This window comes from Papilio machaon, chromosome 3, assembly GCF_912999745.1.
Source record: "Papilio machaon chromosome 3, ilPapMach1.1, whole genome shotgun sequence".
Classification (NCBI taxonomy): Eukaryota; Metazoa; Arthropoda; class Insecta; order Lepidoptera; family Papilionidae; genus Papilio; species Papilio machaon.
Genome location: NC_059988.1, coordinates 10,037,142 through 10,046,463, shown reverse-complemented (window position 1 = coordinate 10,046,463; position 9,322 = coordinate 10,037,142). Strand labels below are relative to the sequence as shown.

Genomic DNA, 9,322 nt, shown 5'->3' with positions numbered 1-9,322 from the left:
AGTATATACATTTTGACTTATAAGTTCTTAAATTAGTTATCAACTTTCGTTACATTTTATCGTTAGCTTTCTGTGCAATAAGCATTTTTTTTAAATAATAAATACTGTTTTTTTCATAAGCCGCTTTTTATTTTACCTGAATTTATTTATTTCTAGTTGTGAATGAATAAGACAATTTCACCTTAAGAACAAAGCACTCACTCACTAATTGTCTGAACAGTCTCTCATAATAGTCTGAAAGGAACATTTCATGGTGTGTCATTATGTGCTGACAGATTTAAAATTATTTCACACGGGTTTTCTTCAAAGAATTTTCTAGCTAAATGACATGTGACGAAGATATGTGATGTAGAGGAAAAACTTTGTGAGCAACCCCCAAAAACGTGGGAGTAATTGGATGCCCGCCAGGGGGCGTCGCACCCGAAACAGAGGCCGTTGTCGCTTCTAATCGAACCCACTGATAAAAATAGACAACTGAAATTCATTTCTGAAACATCATCATAGCAGACACTTAATACAAAGACTTTTTGATGAAATGTTGCGTAAAAAATATTATTTCTTCCCGCGCTTTCGGCGAGCGGAAATCACATTTCGCCGTACTTGCACCACTTTAAAATTAAGATGAAGTGACAAAGCGGTCATTACACGACGCCTCATTCGATTCCAGAGGGATAGGTTCAAAATATACTGCCAAATATGGTTCCTTTATCGTTTTGTAATTGACAGTTGTAACTGGCCATTCGGACATTCTTAATTTTTTGTTCTTTAAAAAAAGGACAATTCGAATTTTGAATCGAGATGGCGAGAAAGCGCGCGAAAAGAGGGCGCGGCAGTCGGGCGGCGGCGCGCGGGGTCGACGCACGGTCGCCGGCGGTCAACCGCAAGAGCGACGCCCGCGGCTCGGGAACGACGCCGGGGGAAAATGGAAAAACAATCGTTAGGAACAATGCGTAGGCTCGGGACGCTTCCGCATCTGGGCTCAGGCCGGGGTTTATGGGAGATCGTTTCCCTTTGTAATATCTGGCTATGTGAACCTGCCGCCACATGGCAAAACTATTATTATATTCCAGTCATAATGAGCAATCGTCGGAGTACATTATGTGAGCATTGAACAGTTCGAATGCTCCCGCGTTACAAAACCACACGCACTTGTCCTCGGTTTCAAAATATTCTATGTCCGTAAATGTTTATATCATTGACATTGACATTACGACATTGAATAATAATGTTGCAGAATGTATTAACCATGAATTCAAGGATTTTCCATAACCTCAATTGAAACCTTCAATCCATCAAAATAGAAGCGTCGCTTATGATGATCATAAACAATATAATGCCCATTTCTATTCTGACCTTAATTTTGAACATCTACAGTCAATGCGGAAATCAAAATTTTTATCTTTAATGTAAATATCACGGTTGGTCTTGAACTTTGCCCTGCCGTTGAGACATTACCAACGGCAAGGATACCTCGACCTCATTCAATGCCGTATACTAAATCCGCAAAAGTTGCCAGTTATTAAATTCAAAGTTAAGTGGACATGATTTGTTAAATATTAAAGCGAATTGACAACCCACGGAAGAATACAGCAAATAAAGTTCTAATGTAATTTCAGTTTAAATATTTTTTATAGTACACTAGCTGTTGCCCGCGTCGGAATTAAAAAAGGCTTAATAAGTAGCCTATGTGTTCTTCCAGACTATGTTCTACATCTATGCAAAATTTCATTCAAGAACCATTGAGCAGTTTCGGAGATACCTTCTAAAAACATATATCCATCCATCCATCTAAACATTTGCATTTAGAATATTAGTAAGATATATGGAGAAAACAAGCACCTAGACATCGGGGCTAATGCTAAATATGATCACACTCCAAATTCTCAACATTGAATATTATGTTGTAAATATTTTAGTAGTATTCTTGTATCTTTTTGACTTTATGAGTTAAAACATCAATAGAAATAGTAAGGATATTAAGAATTAAAGAAAATAGAAGACCACCTCATAATTATTTAACATTTTCCCTATCAAAGTTAAGTTTGTACTCTTCCATACAACTATATCAGCGCTAGAAGATAGCTCGTGTAAATCTGAGATAGATAATGTTGGTATAATGTGCATGGAATGGCGGAGAAAGTTCCGTCGGTCGGGCGCAGTACGTCGCTTGGAGGATGTAAAAATAGTTGGGTTGCACAACGCGGGCCTATTGCAGCGCGCGCGGCGTGCGGCGTGCGGCCTGGCGCCACCAACCCGCTACCACGGTTAATCTTACGCATTCCCAAATTACAGTAACTTAGAAATATAAAGTCCCTTCATATTTTGGTGTCATATCAATAAAAAAGTTTTTTATTTTTTTTTGTCACAGTTATTTGATACACATAATAGTGGTCAAGTAGAAATCTCTTCTTATTATGGAACTTAGATTACCTTAATTATTTTATGTAACTTTAAGTAACTAGGACGTCCAAAAACTAATGTTTATTGAGATAGAACTGTTCAGGCAGTGTCATTGTTGTCATTCAATGCTATATATGGTAACTGCACTATTAAATAATACATCACGAACAATTAATGTAAATCAATTAAACCTTTATTTAATATTTATAAAGAAGACTAGACAGTAAATAATACTAACCAACAAATAATTATCTTACTAATATTTTAAATGCTAATGTTTAGATGGATGGATGTTTCTTTGAAGGTATCTCCGCAACGGTTCAACGGATCTTAATGAAATTTGGCACAAACGTAGAAATTTATGTCCAACGAAGTCTCAGGCGACTTGCTGTCTTTTTTTACAAAGGTCTTGCTTTCTTACCACTAATAAGTAACCTATAGAAATTAATTACATGGCTAGAGCTCTTTTACAACATTATTAGGTCCTATCACTGGAGTCTGTAACAAACATTTTTACCGTATTATACCTTTATACGGTGTTGAGATTTCGAAATTTTATTTGATACGACCTCGATACGCGTACTAAATGCATATAATTGTTTATCATTTACGGACTCTACACTTTATCCTACTAAAAGTAATCGTAATTACAATTTTAATATAAACAATTCACAAAATATTACTTTCTTATTTTGTGACACGAATAATTTTCGCAAAATCTGCGATTGTATGTAGGACAGCAAACTTCGCTACAATTCTTACTTCGCTGAAATATAATTTACGCGCAAAAAATTCCACATTTATGCATTTAATGCTTACAGTTTAAATTTTATTTAGTTTACGAACGATTTAAGATATAAGTGTACTACTTAAGTTGTAAACTGTGTTGAAAAATTCGTTATATTTTCATCAAATAACTTAATTTTAAAACATTTTAATCCTAAAAATAATTAACACATTTAAATCTGATCCATTGTATCACTATATATTTTTCATTATCTGATCACATGGTTAATCCTTTCCAAGTAAGTGACAAACACGTCGCCAGACATATATGAAACATGAAGCATTAAGGCGCCGCGTAAGGCTAACGAGTCGACACGAACGGACACTTCCGTAATGTCTCCGCATAATAAATGCACAATAATGTTGTTTAAATTATGTGCAGAGCCCAATGCCGACAACTGTTCTTTTACGCAAAGCCTTGATCGTGTGAACTCTGACGTGGGGTTGTGTTTTCCAATCCAAGTTACACACAGTCAGTTGGACCACACACAGCGATACGAGAGACAAGAAATATTGGCATGTTCATATGTAAAGATAAAGTAAAGTATTGGAAAACTTGATCATCCTGTAGCTTTTATAAAGAAAAAGTCAAATTAAAGAATCGTCAATATGATCTATACATATTTTTCCGTTTCAAAATTTAAACAGTTGCTACTAAAAATGGCAAGCTGTCTAACTTTGTCTCCTTTTATTACTCTTTAGCATCATGTTAAGGGTCAAAGGTGCGTAAGTCATGACTAGCAATCATTATATTTAAGCCGCATATCCTTCCTTTATTTACGTTTCCTTTAGTTACTTACGTAAAATAAAGAAAATTTGAAGATTGAAACGAACACGAAAACATCCTGTATAACATCATCAACGAGTAATCTAAGATTAAACTCCGGTTAGCGAGTTGTTGCACCGAGCGGCGCGCGCTTTACTCTTTTTGTATTCGTTCTTGCAGCTAAGTTGGGAGCGGCTTGACCTATTTACCGGGAATAGACTCAGCGGACGCAAGCGACGCCGCGCGAGGGCCCTAGCGCGCCACACACCGCCATCACTATGACTAAACGTTAACACATCGCTGCTACAGGAAACAATTTATTGATGACAAGCTTTTACTAAAACATTTCTGTTATTTTTTTCTTAGTCGACAATATTTAATACAAGCGGTAGGCGAAGGTCCAACAATAGTCAAAGGTACGAACTAAAAATACATATTTGTATACAATAGTAGATTACTGGACGATTCGAACATAAATCAAAATGCATGGAGACTGCTTTAATAATCGACCATCGATACTTATAATATTAAATAACTTGTTTACTTCAATGAAAAAAATCAGTTTGGTTTATGGTACAGTATATTTATACAGTCCTTTGTGAGACGGACGACGACGTTATCTGGTTCGAGGCAGAAAAAGTCGGCTGCATTATACACTTGAGGTAGCAAGTGATAAACAGCACCTCACGTGTACCATCACTTGCTTATGATGAATAATCACATATGTATAGCCTATTTTATTATAAAAAGACTAGCTGTCGCCCGCGTTTCCGACCGCGCGCAATTATAAAAAACATAAGTAGCCTATGTGTTCTTCCAGACTTTGCTCTCCAACTGTTTCAAGTTTCATCAAAGTCCGTTTATAATTTTAGTAAGATTATTAACAACTTCATGAAGAGATTATTGTATAAAATATAATTTAACTAGTTAATTAAAACAAATTACGATAGCATGTCACTCGATATATTATAGGTACATTTCAAAATGTTATGTAACCGAACATACAACAATAAAGACAATTCTTAGTACATTTTAAATAACACTTACTTTTTTTCTAGCGCTAATAATCTAGCAAATCTTTTACGGTGCCGTGAACACATTCAATTTATAATTAAACTACTGCTAGTAAAAGTCATTTCTAAGTTAATTTCACTGTAATCAAATAAGTTATTTGTTAATAATGCTTAACTTGAACTAAAACAATTCACACATAGTTAATACTGAATCCTGACTCAATCATGGAATCAAGTCTTTATTAATTAAGTAAAATAAAAGTAAATAGAATTGATACAACTTGACACAGAACACCTCACAGAATATTTGCGGGTAAAAGGTTATGATGGATACCTAATTTATTTTTAACATATGCTGGCATAACGACCGAAAATTAACCAAGAGCCACATATAATTCAGAATATACGCACCGGTGAAGTTAGTTAAATTAACCTTTTTTATTTTAATAAAGTATTATCCCATTTCCCCTTCCCCTTTTAATACTTCGATCAATTTATGTCGTCGATAAGAAAATCGATCAAGGAACCATCCATCAACTTAATACAGTATTTAATTATGTTCAACATAAAGAGAAAATTGTTATAATGTTCAATTTACTGGACCTTATTTTTATAATGAAATAATTCGAGATGAAAAAGTATTGCATATGTAAACAAAATGCATATAAGCAAAACAAAATGGCCGCCACAGATTATTAACATCCACCCGTCCTTGTTGAAAGACCCTTTAGATACGATGTTTACAGTTTGTTATAAAAACTAACAAGTTTTTAATAATTAGCATAGAACCTCGATACCTTTTGTGACAAAGGATATCACCGAAATTTTCATTGTGGTAACAAAAAAGTACACGTCAAGTTGACAGGTGACAATGACAGATTGGTCGCATGGTCGACCTTTAATGGCGCGAAATAGAACGCCCGTGACATTCGGTGTGGCATTTCAAAGTCGGCGGTCGAGCTTGAATTGGGCTTGTTTGTATTTCGTGCCGTTTGAGATTCAATTATTTTGATGTCGGTAGTTAATCGTTGTATTAACATACAAGAGTAATCAGTTCTATGTTTGCATACTAACTTGGAAATCACGATAAACTAGACCAGTATGACAGCGTAAACTTCAAAATGAACTTTTTATTTTTTCAGTGCATTTAAACGAATTTTTGTCAGCTGAGTAATTCACGTTTGTTGGTGTTTTTAAACACTGACAGCTGCAGAAACCTTTCATGATGAATTACGCTATAAAAATCTGTATATGAATCTAGTCTCGGATCCAGTTTACTCCGAGATGAGTTGACGGTGACGTCTTGTGTACAAATTACATAACTGGTGCGTTACCATTTTCCACTCTCGCTTTTCTCTCGCTCGAATGACGGCCGGTTTGTAGACGAAAATGTTTATGTCATGTTATGAAATATTTGTTACGTCTTATACCGCTTTTGTTGATTTATTTTTTGTCTTAATTAATAATTTAAATGGCACATTTAATACTGTAAAAAATGGAAAACAATTTCGAATATTTTATTTGACTGAACAATTCGACATTGAAAATCTAAGTAAAGGTTTCTTACAGATCAGAAGTTAAATTTGCGACGTATCTAATAAAGAAGACCATAGATAACAGTAGAACTAAATCCATAAAGAATGTCAGTACTGCAGGGTGCGGTCGCTAGGTGGTGCGGCATCGGCAGCCCGCTTTCACCCGCACTTCCTAACTACTGATTGATGCACGACACGACAGACGAACAGTTTGCACTTCCACTTTTTTATATATATGAAAAACTACATCGATCAATACGCCTACTATAGTCATTAATGTCTTTGAATAAAATAGTTGCCAGTAATAGATTTATGTTTTGTGGTTGTCTTTCTACTTTGCACTTTCCGAGATTGCGAGAGTGAAAAAGCTATGTTTGTGATATTAGATTAAATACGACAAATGAAGTTTATTTAATTTTGAGATATTTGGATATCGTTTCCGTAGTGTAGCGGTTATCACATGTGCTTCACACGCACAAGGTCCCCGGTTCGATCCCGGGCGGAAACATAGCTTTTTGACAATAATACACGAATATACAAAGAGGCACATTATAGCGAGGAAAAAATCTTATTGGACTCAAAATTAGTATGTTAGCGCTAGATATTCCAATTATTTCTCTAGAAAGTATTCATTTTAGAACCAAGTTTAAAAAGTTACCAATATTTTCTTTGCTTTCACCCCTACAGAAAGAGACGGTCTTTTTTTAATTTAATACATTTAAGGTAAAAAAAAACCTTTTATTTCTGTCTAATAACAATATATTACATAAATGTAGCATAAAATACGTTCTGTTTTTTAATAATAAAAGTTCATAATAAAAGCTCTTGCGTTATTGTGTATCGGGCAGCGTGCAGCATCGCATTCCTCGCTACATAACACTGGTAAACTTCTATTGCGGATTCAACGCAATTACGCGCGCGGCCATTTCACCGCGCCGCAATGCGTAATCCAACATAACACTAGTAAAACTTCGTTTAAAGCGAACGCAAACGCGTTTGTTACAACGAACGAGCGTTAGAGACTTTGCGCCGGCGCAGTGAAAGTACTTTCGCGCGCTCGCCGCCCCGGTCGTCGACCTTCGATCGCGAGAAGGACGGCGCTCTACATGTGAGCGGGATGGCTACTGTTCTGTGAGGAAAGCCGTGAAAAACCCGACGGGCGCAAGGCGCGAAAGTTAGTCCACCAGGAAATTGATCCGATCGTAAAGTTGGGAGCGAGCGATTTTTATGCGTTCACCTTTACGACGACCATAAAGGCTTTATTGTTTACAATATATACACATTCTGCAATCCACACTGACGCCGGATTTCCTTAAAGTTTTCCCGAAAAACTTCTGTGACCCGCTTTCTGGTCATTACTGAAAACATGCGTCTATAAAAAAGAAAATATTAAAACTGATAAAACTTTGTTAATACAAAACCCTAAAGTTAGGCTATCTTTAATTCAAGTAAAAGCGTTGTATCAATAAAAAACTTGAGAGGTGTCAAGGAACACCCGGATGGAACGAAGTTCCTTTCGATTAATTAGTGAAGGAACCAATTTTTATTCTATGAATAAAAAACTTAAGTCTTCACAAGAAGTACATTTTATTTCTATGAATTTTCGTTATATATTGTCACGTCGTTGCCATGGTGAAACATACTTACTATAGCAAAAAGTGTCGTGACAACTTTTCGTAAGAATTTTTTCCGTCTAGCCCCCTTGCGACACGTATCTCTACTATTTGTGACTTGTATACTCTGTGAGCCAAATCTCTACATTTTACATACATTAAAAGATAAACAAAGTATATGCATGATGTCTATGTCACTGTACCGGCCATCGCCTTGGTCGCCGACGTGGCTCTTGTCTATGGAATTTAAAACGTTTTCCGCGTCGTCCACATTTTAATTGTATAAATAAATTGAGGGCCATTACAACCACCTTATGTCATTCTGTTACAGTCGATTAATAAAGATTTCATTAACGACCTTTTGAGATTGCGCGTAGTTGGAGATTTATTATATTGCCTTCTTTGTTATTCTTTGAAATTATAAAGAAACATAAATTACATAAGTTATATAAATGCGTATGCGAGTAATGTGTAAATAACAACTGATATATAAAGTAACTAGCTGTCGCCCGCGACTCCGTCCGCGCGCAGTTAAAAAAAACTTAATAGCGGTATGAAAAATAGATGTTGGCCGATTCTCAGACCTACTCAATATGCTCACAAAATTTCATGAGAATCGGTCAAGCCGTTTCGGAGGAGTACGGTGACGAAAACTGTGACACGAGAATTTTATATATTAGATGTTAGTTTTCATCCATAGATACACAATCTATAGATGGAGTGTTTAATACAAATGTGACATCTAATTGAGAGTTGATTTTCGAAATGTCATTTTAACAAAACTGAAGAAATCTACCCGAACAAAAGGCCCCCTTTTTTGGCTTCACTTTTGTTTCATCTTTTCTTTAAATTGATTTGTTATTCAGCCTCAAATCAATAACACTAATATACGGAAAAATTAAGATAACAGCTGCATAGATGTTTTTAAAGTATTTTTTAACAAACGAATGTTATTAAAAATAATGGAAAACACTAACACAATGGCAAAAAGTCGGCCTTTAAATTAATTATCACCAAACAAAATCGTTATTTTTCTTTTATTGTCCAACTGAGAATTCTGACTTCTCATGCGCTCAGATTATGATCTGTGGTTTGGTGCAAGATGGCGGCGCAGCGCGGGAAAATAGCCCGCAATAATGTTCAGCATTAAGGTTATTACATTGAGCATTTAATTATTAAAATTGTTAACTCCAAAAAAATTAACAATTA

General features: G+C 35.5%; 1 protein-coding gene and 1 non-coding gene across 3 annotated transcripts in view; one reads left to right on the top strand and one right to left on the bottom strand.

The window, feature by feature from the left end:
- Positions 1 to 9,322, bottom strand: part of LOC106708453 (ecdysone-induced protein 74EF) — a 150,112-nt gene that overhangs the window by 120,779 nt on the left and 20,011 nt on the right. The window lies entirely within an intron of this gene.
- On the top strand, positions 6,936 to 7,008 carry Trnav-cac. Its single transcript has one exon. It is a non-coding gene; the product is annotated as a tRNA-Val (tRNA).